Raw genomic sequence first — 14,096 nt, forward strand, 5'->3', positions numbered from 1 at the left:
AAATGAGCACTGCAGTGTGGAAGAGCTGTGCCACTACCCAGGTGAGGGTGGCCAAGCCTGGCAGGGACATGGCCCCTCTGCTGGGAGGGGAGGGGACAGCTTTGGGGATGGAAGGGACACAGCAGGGGGGGTGTGATGGTGGCTTTGGGGACAGATGAGATGTGGTTGGGGGGATGGGATGGTTGGTTGGGGACAGAAGGGAAACAGCCCCTCAGCGAGGGGATGCAATGTTGACTTTGGAGATAAGTGTGGGCGCAGTGAGGGGATGTGATGGTGTCTTTGGGGCCAGTGGGGAAGTGTGATGTTGGCTTTGGGGACAGGGCGGACACAGTGGGGGGATGTGATGGTGGCTTTGGGGGCAGGGTGGAGGAGTGATGGTGGCTTTGGGGACAACTGGGAGACAGCGAGGAGGTGCAATGGTGGCTTTGGGTCAGGGTGGGGGTGCGATAGTGGCTTTGGGGACAGCGGGGACACGGCGGCTGGGGTGCGGCGGTGGCTCTGGGGTCCTGCGGCCGGGAAGAGGTGCGGGTGCTGGGCCCCGCTCCCCCCGCGGCGCGCCGGCCGGTGCCCGTGCCACGCCGGCGCGGGCGGCAGCGGCAAGCCCGCAGCTGCGGGAGAAGCTGTCCGGGAGCCCGCGGCGGGGCGACACGGATGAGGAGTCCCCCCGCCGCGGGGCCCGGGAGCGTCCCGCACGGGTGGGCCCGGCGGGGCGGGCGGGCGGGCGCCGGGCCGGGCCTGCTCGGCGCGGCGCCGCCGGTTGCCATGGCAGCAGCCAGGCGGCGCGGCGGCGCGCGCGGCCGGCGGGGCGCGGCGCGGCGCGGCCCCGGAGCGTACCATGTGCGCCCGGCGGCGGGAGGCGGCGGAGGGGCCACGACGGCGGCGGCTGCTGCTGCCCTGCTAGCTCCGCCACGGCGGGCCCGGCGACCAGGAGCCGCTGCGTCAATGTAACGGCGGCGGCAGGGTGGAGGGGAGGGTGCGTGTGTGGCGGGGGGACGCCGCTGAGTGGCATTTCCACGCCGCGCGTGGCCGCCAGCCGCGGGGAAGGGGGGGGGGGGGGAGGAGGAGGAGGGGGGCGGGCGGGAGGCGTTAAAATGGCGGCGCGCAGCCGGCCCCCGCGCTAAACCGGCCCCCGTGGCTCGCCCCGTGCCGCCGCGCGTGGCACGGTGCGGCCGCCCGCTGCCTGCTAGCGCCGCCGCCGCTGAGGTAAGGTGGCCCCGGCCGCGGGGCCCGCTGCCCCTCGCCGCGCCGCGGGCCGCCCGGGGACGGGTCTGGCGCGCTCCGGGGAGGGGCGGGCGGGGGGGCGCGGAGGGGGGGGGTCGTTGTCCCGGGAGCGGCGGCGGGCGGCCCGGCCCGGGGGGTGCCGGTGCGGCTCCGTGGCGGCGCATCGCTCCTTTGTCTGCTGGCGGCGGGCTGGCCGCCGGCACCGGCCCCGCTCCGCTCCGCCGGCGGCGGGGGGCCGGCGCGTCGCCGTGCATTGCCAGGGTGGCGTTTCGTTTTTTAAAACAAACAAACAAAAAAAAACCCAACCCCAACCCTCCAAAAAAACCTAAAAGGAGACCCGCAGCAAAACTGATTTTTGCAGCCCAAAGTGTTCCAGGCGCCGTCTTACCCACGACCGCCTCGTAGCGTAGCGAAATGGACTCGACTCAGACAGGGCTGCGGCGGACTTTTACTTCTGAAAAAGCAGCACCAACTCTGTGGAGGACTCCCCTGACTCCCCTGCTGCTACAGCCATCGGAGAGGGGCCTGAGGGGAGGGGGGAGTTTTTCCTTTTTTTTCTGGTTTTTTTTTTTTTTTTTGGACTCTTATGAAGACATGCGCATTTGTTCGTTCTTGCCACCGCACTGGAGTCTGCCTAGAAACAAAGAACACAGCCTGGCGAAGTTGATGCTGGCTCCGAAAGTGTCTGGCTTTTTTTTTTTTTTTTTCCTTTTTTTCCCCCCCCCTCATTTACTTGTGCCATAGTTAAAAGCCTCGGGATATTTCCTTGAATTATTTCCATGTGCCTGTTGAGGCCCCCCCCACCCCGCCCCCCTCGACCCTACCAGGCCAGGTCTACGCATTTCGGAAAGTGCAGCCATGATAGCTAGAGCAACTTCTCCCATTTTCACCCAGCCCCGTGGTATGACAGTTCACGGTAGGTGTGCCTTCCGACGGGGAGCCACCCCCTTGCTGAATCATCGCGGCGCGATGGCCGGACAGCTTGTCCGCTTGGGGAACAAAATATTCCCCTGTAGAGCATGAGGTGGCGGCGAGGCGAGACGCAAGTAAGAGACCTGTTATCATTCGGCTCAGGCGCGGGCGAACGGTTGCAGGGAGAAAACCTTTCCCTTTCATGGCAGCGGGAGCTGCGGATGCGGTTTTGAGCTTAAAGGCAAGACGTGCGCTGCTGTAAGGAACATCCCCTGCCTTTGAGGTAGTGAAACTCCGAGGGCCTGATCCTGCAGCTTTTGCTTCTCTGAAAACTCCTGTTTTGCACGGTTGCCTCCGTGTGAGATCAACACCTGGTCAGGGAGCGACGTGCGAATTCATGGTATTGCGCTGCGGTGGTTATTAGCAGTTATGCCGTAATGCGTTTGCACAGATAAGTGCGTAAGCGGTAGTGTCGTGTCCGTGCTGTTTGCTTAAAACTAGTTTGTTCTGCACTAGTGAAAGTCATTGCCTTTGTTAGCGTCAGGAAATAACAACTTTACCTTTGTGGGGCTTGGGGGGTGCGTGTGTCAGGTGCTGAGTTGTTGCTAGGTATCCCTGCCTTTATTCAAAGGATGCCAAAAAGTATAGGAGTGAGAGGTGGGGTGAGCAATTTTGAGCTTGGGTGTATCAGGCAAGACTAAATTGCAGCAGTTGTTGGACATGTAATGTCGTCCTGTAATTAGAGCGAGGTAATAGTCTGTACCATGTTGAAACTATTGAGTGTCTGAGTTGGAGCAGTATGAATTAAGCTAGTTCTTCTGCGATTATGTAGAAACAGAAGTAATGCAGTTAAAGTTTCCATACAGTAGCTTCCATGGGTTTGCAGAGATGGTTTTCCCCCTACGGGTCCTCCTTGCGGGTATTTTGCTTTTAAGGTAGTACATGGAGGCTGCACTGGTGCTGTTCTCCAGGGTGGAGAAACGCCTTATGAGGCACAGTCCTGCTCCTTGGAGCTTTATTTACACATGAAGGTCCAAATTGTGCACCTCAGCCCTAGGAGGGGGAAAAAATCCTGAATGAAGGACTTGGGGGTTCAGCTTTGTCCAGAACTGAGGCTTTAAAGGACTCTGTAATTTGGTCTTAAAACTTCCCTGCCCCCACTGCTCTCTAAACCCCCAAAAAGATGTGTCTTAGCAAGTGGTCTGGGGGAGAGCCTGCAAGCTGTGGTCTTTCCAGTGCTCCTGCGGTGGGGCAGGATCCTCGTGGGGCTCTCGAGCCACGCTGGTTTGCTGTAGGGTTGTACTAGCAGGGAGCTGTGGCGGTACAGTCATGCACAGGCAGACCTGGGAGGCTGTGCAGAGTTACGACGTGTGGGCACCAGCCCTTCTCACGGATGCTAATTTCCCTTGGTGTGTGCGTGTGTATATATATAGACATGGTACATATTTAAATGAAGTCATTTTAAAGTAGTGATGGCCCAGAAAAGTTTTGAGAGCTATTTCAGTGTTTGAGTGTTTCTCTTTGAAAGACAATGGACTGTGCAGAAGCTTCTAGGTATTACGGGTTGCTTTGCAGTAGGGGAAGGTGCAGTCTGCTCTCGGGTGCAGTCAGCCTTCCCAGAAGCGGCTGAGTTTTAAGTACGCATCGGGTTCAGCCCGTATACAGCCATGTCTGTAGCGCACATGGTGCTATCTTCCAGGTGGTTTGGGATTTACTGGTAGGGCCCCAAAGCAGACCTGGTGATCAGTGAGGGAGTTAGGCCCTTGGTGCGGTACCCTTTGTGCTGCTCAGCCTCCTGCAGCATCTGGCCAGGTCAGGAGGAGTCAGGGGGCCGCATCCTTCCCACCGCCGTGGGGGATTGAGGAATCCCCATGGAGAAAGAGGGAGCAGATCTGGGGCTGCCATTCCTCTCTCCCCGTGCTGGCCCACATGCTGCAGGAAGGTTACTGATAAGTAGGGATGCTGGGCTGTTGCCCATCTGAGGTGTTGGGGAGTTCCATTCACATACAGGATTTTCTACTGGTTTCTGGGCCCAGTTCCACTTCATGAGGAGTGGTCGCTTGCTCTGCCTCCCCCTTCTCTGTTGGGGAATGGCTGGCATGAGGCTTAAATGGTATTCTTAGATTTTTTGCAGACCCAGGATTTTCTCCTGGGCTTGTCCCATCTTAGCAAGATGAATATTGAAACTTGGAGTTTTGCTCTCACGCTGACACTAGAATTGAGGTTTTGAGAGGCTGTTCTGTGCGTTTAAGGGAATCTCAAAGTGGGACTTAAAAACTTGTGACTGCAAAGAGGGGGGAGGTTGGCTTTCTTGCCTTTTGCAGTATAGCTTGCAAATCAGTTTTGAAGCTGGTGCTGTGGTGGAAAAAGTGGTCCTGCTTCCAGCCCTTTGCTCCAGTCTGCTCACCATCCCTGTGGATTAAGAATAACCTTGCAGAAGAATGAGAAAGAAAGTGATGCTCATTTTAGCCATCGCTGCTTCCTTAGTTTGCTTCTCCATGTGGCCACAGAAACAGTTGTGCTGGCACAAGGACCTGGGGTGTACGGGCAGGACGGGATGAGGCAGCCCTGCTTTTGTTAGCAGGACTGGCCCATGCTGAGTTAAACCAATGGCAAAACTGCACTGCTAGTTTCTTGCAAATATATCTTTCTTCATGCACACGTCAAACCATGGCTTTCCTAGTCACCAGTGTCTGCAGCTTAGTCAGGAGTCTGAAAGCAAATGAAGATTTTCTTTGTGGCTGATGCAGGCACAGGTGGTGATGATGAATCTGCAGTCAGGATTTGGTGACTGATGCCTGCAGCAGGACACCCCGGCCATGCCAGCGGTGAGAGCTTGGCTTTGGCAGTGGAGCAAAGCATTGTGTGACTCAGATGTGTTGGGAAAGAGTATGCAGCCTTTGTAGGAGCAGGCTTTTCTGACCGTGAACATACGAGAAGTCACGTGTGGAAACAGTACTAGAAACACGAGGCTGCTCATTGAGAGGGAGGCTGTGCACCAAAAAGCAGAGTTTGCTTAGATCTCGGTTTCCAAAGGTAGTCACAAGAGCTGTGGTGCTCTTGCAGTGCTCTGAAAACAGAGTGCAAACGTCCAACCAAAGAAGAACTGCCTCCTCAGACAGACATGGCATCCCACATTTGGGTTACCCAGGTCCAGGTTCCAAGCACCCGGCAGAAAAAAAGTAAGAAAAATATTTTGCAACATGATAGAAACACTTAGTTGGGGAGTGATCGCAGTGTGGAAGTCGGGGGGAGGGGATGTCTTTATTGAACAGCGTGTGTTTGCTCTTAAAATCCCTTAAAAGCTCTGAAGCTCAAGCCTGCTTTATTTGCTGTGTTTACCGTATGTAATATTTCAGTGAGAAGTTTCAGTTCATGTGGATGAGGTGACGCAGGAGTTCTTTTTAGGTGATGGGGAACCAGTTACTCATGTGTAAGGCACTGGTTTGCTTGTTAGACTGTTTTTGTCAGTTTCTTTTTAATCAGTGTATTCCAGACCTTTGGGCAGTGAATGCGTCCTTCTCTAGGGCAATGCTCAGGTCATAATTTGTCGTATGATTTAAGCACAGACTTGTCACTCTTGCTGAAGCGCAGTCTTTAAGCTGGAGCTTTTATAATAAAACATTTTGTAATTCTCTGTTCACCTTTAATGCAGCATCACAGGTACCCCAGACTTCATATGCATGCCTGCTCCTGCAGTTGAGTTCCTTGCTGTGTCCCCCCCAGGTGCAGAAATGGTATAGATTGATCTTTTTAGTTTGTTTTCTGTAGGTTCCTGTGTGCGTGCAAATCGCTGCTCTGGGATGGATGGTTTGTCTGAATTTGTGCTTGCGATGCTTTTCCAGTTGGGCACCTCTTGCCTGCTAAGCTCTGGCAGTGTGTGGTGTTCTTTTAAAAGGTGTGTATCCTCCCCTTTTTCCATGCCATCTTCCAGGAAGCATTGCCTACCCAGAGCGATGTTATCTTCCCCCATTTTAAATGGTGTCAGCAGATATTTATTTTTTCCCTTCTCCCGCCTGATGCTAAGTACCCACCATGGGAATGAGTCGTCTTGTATTACTCATGTGGAGCAAATCTGTGGCTTGGTCTCCAAATTACATGGCCCTGCTCAGCAAGGGTGAGGTCCTCTGGAGCCCAAGTAAAGGTGCCGGCATCTCTTCGCCTGCCTTTTTTTTTTTTTAAAACAACATAGGCCCACGGCAAGCTGAAAAACCGGTGGCCTTCGGAGCTGGGTATTTTATGTCTGAGGGCTTCTGAATGCATAAAATCAGAGAGAATGTGTCTGTGTAATCCGATCTGCTCTTGAAAGCCTTGCGGAGGGCTGCATGCTGCAGACATAAGCTGTGTCAATAAGAACTCTATTCACCCTCAGAAAACAGCCTCGTGATCGGGTTTGACTGGCAGGCTTCCTAAGGGAGGGCCTTTTTTTTTTTTGAGAAAGACCTCTGATTTTTTGGCGGCACTTCTGACTGCCTTTTTGGACTCCCACTTATTGTCCTTTCCTTGGTGTGATAAACTTGGGTTTTTTTGCTGGGAGATTGCTGGGGCAGAGGGAAGACTTCATGCAGCACAGTAGTGGGGGTGCGAGGGCAGTTTCCTTCCTTGCAGTGCAACCCTTCCACCAAATCAGCATTTAGGAGCATTAAGGTGATGGATTTAAAAGAATATGAGGTAGGACTGGAGGTTGCTGCATGCAGGGGAGCATTCTCGTGGTCACTGGCAGGGTGCTTTCTTGCAAAATGGGGGCACAAAATGCCTGTCCTTGTAAAAGTCTTGGATGGTAATGCACAAAATATGTGGTTGTGCACGTTTATGTGCTGGGTTTTTTTCCTTCTGTTTTGCAGATGTCTGTATTTACCCAGGAGCGTTGTTGGGTGAAATTCTGCTTTCGGTCATGCTGGCATAAATATGCTGTGAAGGCAGTGTTGTACTAATGGCTGTAATTTGCTGGCTGCTATTATTTTTTTAAAAAATTCACGAGTCAAAAATGTTATTCTGCTTTATGAAGTATTCTACACCTGGCATGTAATCTTTTAAAATCTTGTAGGAAAAATCTGCTTGAACTAGTAAAAATGAAATGATGCTTATAAGGTTTTTGTGAAAGCAGGAGTTTTAATCAAAATACCAGGTTCTGAGCTGCCGTTTAGTGTATAGCTTTTGTGTAAATGGCATTTTTGGTTGCGTTACATGTGTGATGTTCAGCGTTCGCTCTGCTAAGGTCTTAAGGCCATTCTCTTTGGCGTTGAGTTACCAGTTTTAACAAAAGAGATGCTGGACTGTCAGTTTTGCATGTTTCTTTTTCTCTTTTTCCCTTGGTCTACCTGTCACTTTTATTTAAAGATCCAGCTCCTTACTCAAGCGATGATTTGAAAATTAGCTCATCTGTATGTCTTTCTGGGTTATTCCTGTAGCTGCAAATGAAAGCTTGAAAATATAATTAGGATGTAACATGGACAAGCTCAAAAAAAAAAAAAACTGACAAAAAACAAAGTAATGCAAAGCTATTATTTAAAAGAAATGCAATTATGTGTTGAGCCAATTGAGGCTTGAATTAATTTCTCAGGGTTTGCTGGTGATGATGCAGTAAAACCCAAATTAACTCCCGAAATATGCCCGTCCTGAGTCAGAAATTTGGCTGGTAAAAATCAAAAATCAAGAGAGCCACTGAAAGACAGGGAATCCCCTCACAGGGGAGCCTGGCCTTGTGTGGTGCATTTGGAGTGATACCTGCAGCCCCTGTTTCCCTGGCTCTCCCCAGCTGATTCCCCTTCGATAAAGGCCTGATCTTGCCTGCGAGAGCTTTAATAACAAAACTCTGACCGGTTTAGGTGGGATTGGCCACTGGGCAAACAGTGTGCAGACCTGGGCAGCCGCGGATGGGGCGTGCGTGGGCAGGAAACGCTGGTTTCTCTGCTGCTGCTCGTAACGCAGGGAGGCCGCAGCTGGGTAATTTGGTTTTACTTCCTGTTCCCAATCTGTTTGGGTCAAAAGTAGCGGTGTTTTTCCATATTAAGATGTTTGGCTTCATTCTGCAAGGCAGCAATAAATTTCACACCGCGCACAACATGTTTCTTATATTTCAGAGACTCTTTATTGCTGCCTTTGACTTTTAATTTGGATGGTGAAACCTTTATTAGTACCTTTTTTGTTGCATAGACCTGCTTTTCAAGGAAAACAGAAAGCTTTTTTCTTTCCTTTTTTTTTTTTTCTTTCCTTTCTTTCTCTTTTGGAAAGAGCCTTTGAAATAGCTTGCAGGTCTGTAGCTGAGCAGAAGGAGGGAGCCGGCAGGTCTGGCTGCCGTGGCAGGCTCACGGGGAGATGGGGATGCCTCAGCCTCCTTCTGCACTCCTTGGTTGCGGGGGGATGATGCTGCTGGAGTTATTTGGGATTTAATTCACTAATGTTTGTGAAGTGTTTGGTGATCTTTTGGTGGGAGGTCCTGGGATTGTGGGGTGGAGGGGTGGTGGTTGTGCTGTGCAGGGCTGTGATGCCAGGAGGGATGCGTGTGGATTGATGGACCGGTCATCAAAGCAGTCCTAAAGGCTGGAATGGCAAGCTGCCAAAGTCCCTGGCTCGCTGATGGGGAAACCTGCCCTGTAAAGGAAAACTGGCTTCTGCAAAAGAGCATTGCCTGCTCTGAGCTGTGGCTGGCAGCCGGGCTGCTGCTGGGAGTTGTTCTCCAGGGCGCTGGGTTAGTCCGCAGCGTGCAAAGCGTTACCACAGGCCGTGAAGTACAGAACTGATGGATGGGGGGTTGGGTCCTTCCGTGGCTGGGCTGGGCAGCAAAAGGGCATTGCGTTTCTCTCCCCAAAATCTGGTCAAAACTCTTCATCAGTGCCGTTCGCTCCTCTTGTAGGATCTCCTACCCTGTGCAGAGCCAGCCAGTCAGGATGGATAGATCTTATAGCCACACCAGGTAACAGTGCGAGCCTTTTAAAAATAGTGCCTGAACGTTTTTAAATAAATGGTAGTGAGCAGTGCTGGCCCAGGGGGCTTGTGTTGCATCTTGAGATACATTTCAGTGAAGTTATTTTTGAGGTACAAAAAAGAAACAGTAGCATGGAGCCATCAGTAGGCTTACAGGTGGTCTATCCTTCGTTCTCTGAAGCCTCCAGATGCTGGTGTTGTATCTGACTGAGGGAGCCAGGGTGAAGAGGTGCCTCGTGAAGTGCGTCCGTGCCCTCGGACAGACTGCCCAGGTTTTTGCGCTGGCACCTCCACCTTGCCTTTGCCGCACTTGACTCCCGGATCCACAACCAAATGCCTCTGTCCTATGTCCTTGGCTTTTCTCCAGACCAAGTCCACCACCTCTGAATTTGGCTTGACCTGATTAACCCAGTGAAGCGCTCAGTGCGACAACCCTGTTGCCCTTTGAACACTGCCTTGGTAACAAGCTAATGTCGGCTGTGCCCGAGTGCCCAGGCGTGGCCTGGCTAATGCAGCAGCATCCTTCACGTGGTGCTTAAGGAAGCTACGCCACAGGTCATGTAAATGAGGCCAACCAGAGTGAACTGTTACTGCAAGAGGAATGGTGAGCCCCTTCCCTCCTGCGTATCTGCAGTGAGGTGACACCTCCCCTGCTGCTTCTGGGTGCAACCAGCCTCCTCCACCTTGCTCAGAATTGCAGGCAGGTTGTGCCTGCTCCTCCTCTGCCTGCCCTGTGCACCCCTTTGGACCAGGACAGCTGTCCTGGGCAGCTCTCACCCAGGACTGACTACCTTCACTATGATTTCCAGGGTCTCCAAGAGGAGTTGGTTGAGTAGCTGTGATCCACATTTCCTGTGAGACTGAGGAAATTAGTAGGGCATGTGGGACAGATTCTGTATGAGGTTATATCAGCCTTGCTGAAAGGAGAGACCTGCTGGTTTGGGGACTTTCCAGCCCTGGTGACTCTGTTGTAATATGACGCATTCTGTGGCTGATGCCCAGATACCAAGGTTGGAATGAGGATACTGCTGCTGAAAGGCAAATTCATTCTGTGTCTGATGTTAGGTGGAAGGTTCTCCTTCTGACAAGACCCTGAGATCCATTCCTAAGGTACAGGGAAGTTTCTAGTGTGTCTAACAACAGATTTATTTATTTTCTGTACCATGCCACCATCTTGTTCCTCTAGAGACATCAGGATCTGTAAATTCAGCCCAGCTGTAGAGTGTGTCCTAGATGCCCTTCGCTGGGCGATGACAGCATTTTGCATGTCAGCTTACATGAGAAACAGTTTCTCCCCTGGGTCTTGGAGCATCTCCGCCGGCTCAGGCAACCTTGGGGATGCAGTACCTGGCAAGTTCTGGATGGGAATAGTGTTTGGTTGCATAATGCTGTGGGATGCATCCCTATTGTAGGGTCTGCACCCAGTTTCGCTTGCCTGTTTGTAACGTATGTAACTTTCAGTGCACACAAAGAGAAGCGAAATTGTGGAAGCCTCTTGAGAGAGTGGCATTGCTGAGGCAGAGCCATTGGCTGCTCAAGCTTCTGGGCTGTGCTGAGTGCCCTCAGCTCCGTGGGTGCTACGAGGAGCTGAGCCTGCCATTTCATGCCCTTCAAATGGGGTTTGGCACTGAAAGGTGCACTCTCTTTCTTCCCTCCTGCTGTCCTCATTCCTCTGATGTGTGCTTGATCTTGTGAACTCTTGTCCTGGCCAACGGAGAGGGCAGGGCAGCAACAAGGCCTGGGCCCTACGGGAGGGCAGACCTGCCCTGGCTGATGCAGCCTGTGCTTGGGTCAGCTGGAAATGGCGGTGAAAGCAGTGCTGGAGGATGCCCAGGCCTGCAGGAGAGCATCTGCATGGGTGGGGCTGAGCTGGTCACTAATGGCCGTTTGCAAGGTGCTGGTTTTTTTTTTAATTCAATAAAATGCTAGCTATTACAGTTATGTACTGATTAATAAGAGTAGTGCTTAATATAGTTGTTGCATAAGGCCATGAGCTAAGGCAGGTGCCGTTTACCAGCAGTAACTCCCTTTTTGAAACGAAAGGACTGGATGGTTGAGATGGACTGATCCCATGCTACAGTAATTCACTGCAAACTACACTTCAAATAGCTGCCTGCTGATTCCTGCTCTGTAGGCTTGGGGATGTGCTGGCCTGCCTTCCTGATATGGGGACCAGGAGAGCAAGTGGGGAAGGCTGGAGCTCAGGGCTGCAGCTGCAGCCCAACCAAGCACTTCAGGTTTGGGGCTGACAGGTAGGAGTTAGCAGTTCCCTTTCTTTCATTAAAAAGTAGGTGCAAGTGCGTGAGAAGCTTTTTATCATGATGTTCAGGTAGCAAACTGGTGGCTGGTGATTTGCTTGACTGATGGCTTTCTTTTAAGCATCCTTAGATACTTGTTTGTCATTAGGATGTTTGGGAAGAGGGATTCTACAGCTGAACTGGAACTTTTAACTTTCAAAAGGAGTTTTCCCTCCTGAAAGTAAACCTGTGGCTGACTTTGCTTCTATTACTGTGCTCCATCTTCCATTTGCTGGTGCTGGCTTTAAAAACGTTTAATTCCTAGAGGGGTAGCACAGAGCACTGTCTTCAGTTCAAGTCTGAACATTCATCAGGAGCAACCTGAATTTAAAATCAAATTTTGGTCACCAGTGACAGGCACTTTTTGCTGGTCCCCTTTGCCTGCGATGCGCGCTGACGCTATGGCATGGCCAGGTTGGCCAGTGCTGGCGGCTCCCACTCCCCGGCAGAGCCCTGGGCTGAGCATCACTTGCTCCTGCAGGAGTAACACTGCTGCTGTGCTGGTGAGCCTTTCTCCTTGCCTGTTGGTAGACAAAAAAGCCATTAGGACTGCAGTACTTGTTCAGAGTTATGCAGCAATTGCCAAAAAAAAAAAAAAGAAGATAGAATGCTTGTTAAATTAACACTACGAATGCTGCTTTTTTTTAAAGCCACCTAGTACAACAGAACTGCCATGGGGGAGAAGTTCATTATGGTCCAAATATAACATCTTTGTGATAGGCATAAGTGAAGCTGACTGCAAATGGGAGTGATACTGAGAAGGTGGTAAAAACCCTTAATATTCTGAATGATAGAAGAATGAATTTAAATTCATTTAATGTCAGTAATCTTTGTATTATTAGCCATAATCTGCTTCTGAGAAGCATACAGGCTTGACACTTTTTTTTTTCCCTCCTCTCCATAGAACTGCATTAATAAGAACAGAGTGTTTCTCCTGACCTCTGCCTTTAGACTATGAGCTCCCAAGAGCACAAATTTTTCTTCTGTATTTTTGGGCAGCATCTGCAGGTTGTGAAAGCTGCCACAAATAAATAGCAGTGCTGGGAGCCTGTTACTGCAGTCCCAGATAGATCACCTAGTAAAGGTCTAATCCTGCATGATTCTTACAGGAGGGTGGATTTAGGGCTAGTTCGATATCAAGTGTGTGGGTGTTTTTAGGATGGTCTTAAACCTGTACATTGCCAAAGTGGTTCTCAGCAGGGTGATCTTGGGAGGAACCTCGCTGAGCAGGGAGAGCGAGAGGGGGTGCAGGCTGCTGGTTTTTTGGATGTATATCTTTCTTGGGGGGTGTACCGGAGGGGAGACACAGATGCAACAGTATTGATGTACTTGATGCAGTATTGTTAGTTGGATTGTGGTGGCTAAGACTTGAGACAGGCCTTAGAATTGTTATTTTGAGCCTTTAATGTGGGGAGAGAGTGCTGTGGCACAGCGGCAGCATCCGACACCTTCAAGTGGGAGGTTATCACGATCAACTTTGTATATCTGCCTGTTCTGAGAGAGAGAGCTGGTGCATGAGAGTTTGCTTAGGCTTCTTCAAGAAGGATGTTGCTCATCCTGGAGATTCAGGCAACTGAAATAAGGGAGAGAATTAAAGCATGAGATCTGCTTGCTCATGACCTGAATCCCCTAATCACAGCCTCGTGTAAGTGAAGGTCTTAGGCTGGGTTGAGTAGAGGGCATCTCCACACAAGACAATGTACATCCGCCTTCCGCCTCCCAGAATTAGAGTTTATTCATGATGAAATATAGTTTTAAGGGCCTTAAACCTTGCCTTAAACCGGACCCACTGTGTGTGACATTGTTTCCCCTGCAGCAGGCGTGTAGTAGGCGCCTTGGTGAAGATAGGTGTGTGCTACCTGAGCTCCCCATCCTCAGGAAGCCTCTGGGTGCCAGAAGCCCATCCTGGTGAGTCCATGTCTTCTGGAACTGGTCCTTAATTGATGGACTTGGATTAGAGCCCTAGTTGTATTTAATTCAAGCTTTGTGCTGCTACCTTCTGTTCTTTAATCTGGCAAGTAACATTATGGTGGTTCATGCCACTGTGGCCACTTTCACTGACCCTGTAATTTGCTTTTGACCCTGCCTCGCTTTTGCAGGGTGCTCCACTAACGCCAAGCCAGTGGTAACCCCACACTTTGAGCTTCGTGTTCAATTTATTCCGGGTTGTAAGACGGCAGCCAACGATGTAAGGCTACCTGTTTTCTTCAAGTAGGTGACTAAACTGAAAAAATAATAATAATAAAAAAAATTATTCCACTTTGAGTGGCTTCATCAAAATAACTGAAAAATTGTCATCCCTTTTTTGGCAAGTAAGTGAAGGGAAGAGCTTTTTTTGGTGGAAAGATACATAGTTTGTTTATTTATTAGATGAGAGGTAGAAATGTTTCAGCTGAGGGGTGGAGACGAAAAGAAGAAGAAAAACAAGGAGGGAAGAAGCCCAACGCTCCTTGCCTTTTATAAAGAGCTGCTTCAGTTTTTCTTTTGAAGCAGTCTGGAAATTCAGGTTAGTCACTGTAAAACTGAATAAATAATTTCTCTGAAAAGCACTGCCTACCTTGCAATCATAGCCGATAGAAAGGCAGATTAAAATATTTCATAAAAGGACTTTAAAAGCACCTTTGGCTCAAATCTGCAGTAGTGTATACTGAGGGAGCATCTCTGATTTTTCTGTTACCTGAGGATCTGGCTTTTATCTTGTTTTTAATCTCTCTTCCCCTCCCTCCATCCTCCCACGAT

General features: G+C 50.6%; 1 protein-coding gene across 6 annotated transcripts in view; it reads left to right on the forward strand.

Annotated features, from left to right (window-relative positions):
• Nucleotides 1-813: 813 nt before the first annotated feature.
• Nucleotides 814-14,096, forward strand: part of MBNL3 (muscleblind like splicing regulator 3) — a 97,223-nt gene continuing 83,940 nt past the window's right edge. For 3 of the 6 annotated variants that reach the window (XR_010374799.1, XM_064462971.1, XM_064462974.1), the window contains exon 1: nucleotides 814-944. The gene's annotated coding sequence lies outside the window, so the exon portion shown is untranslated. Of the gene's footprint in view, nucleotides 945-1,075; nucleotides 1,204-2,182; nucleotides 2,268-14,096 lie in introns of those variants that run through there. The other 3 variants (XM_064462972.1, XM_064462976.1, XM_064462973.1) reach the window with 3 other exon arrangements.

Source organism: Phalacrocorax carbo, chromosome 11 (assembly GCF_963921805.1).
Source record: "Phalacrocorax carbo chromosome 11, bPhaCar2.1, whole genome shotgun sequence".
In the NCBI taxonomy this organism is placed as follows: Eukaryota; Metazoa; Chordata; class Aves; order Suliformes; family Phalacrocoracidae; genus Phalacrocorax; species Phalacrocorax carbo.